Below are 620 nucleotides of genomic sequence, written 5' to 3' on the forward strand. Positions count from 1 at the left end.
ATAAATAAACACCAAAAAAATATTCTTGCTGAATAACGACACTCTTACGAGGAACCTGAGAGCCGTTATTAGGCGTTAAAATGATTTGTTCTCCTGCTTTCTTGCCCTAAGTAACTTTGCTCTCTTTTAAAACGGGTCTGCGGAATTACACATGTGTTTACGTTCATCCTCGAGAAAAGATATGTATTTGAAATTCCATTTCTATGATATTAGAATTCTAGAGAAACCGTCTAGAAAAATGTTTGTCCGCTGGGTATTTGACTTTTTTATATTATTTTTATATATCGGTATGTCAGTTTTACTTTTTAATAAAGAAATGTAAAGAAAAAAAAAAGATGAAAAAGACCCCTTCGCCTCCCCCCCCCCCAAAAAAAAATATATATATATATTCTTTTAAAAATCAGATTATTCAAGAAAACCAACAGTTGAATTTGAACAAACTTAGTTTTTCTTCCTGCCAGATTTTATTAATTTTTCTCTCTAGCAACAAGGAAGTTAGTGCAGTCCGGGTAAAATGTTAACTGTACATCGAGTCGTCCCTTTTTTGCTTTCCTAGAAACCTTCAAAATAGGAAATGCAGCTTAATTTCCCGAGCATCCTTGCCTTTCGGGGGAAAAATA

This window comes from Penaeus monodon, chromosome 31 (genome assembly GCF_015228065.2).
Source record: "Penaeus monodon isolate SGIC_2016 chromosome 31, NSTDA_Pmon_1, whole genome shotgun sequence".
Taxonomy (NCBI): Eukaryota; Metazoa; Arthropoda; class Malacostraca; order Decapoda; family Penaeidae; genus Penaeus; species Penaeus monodon.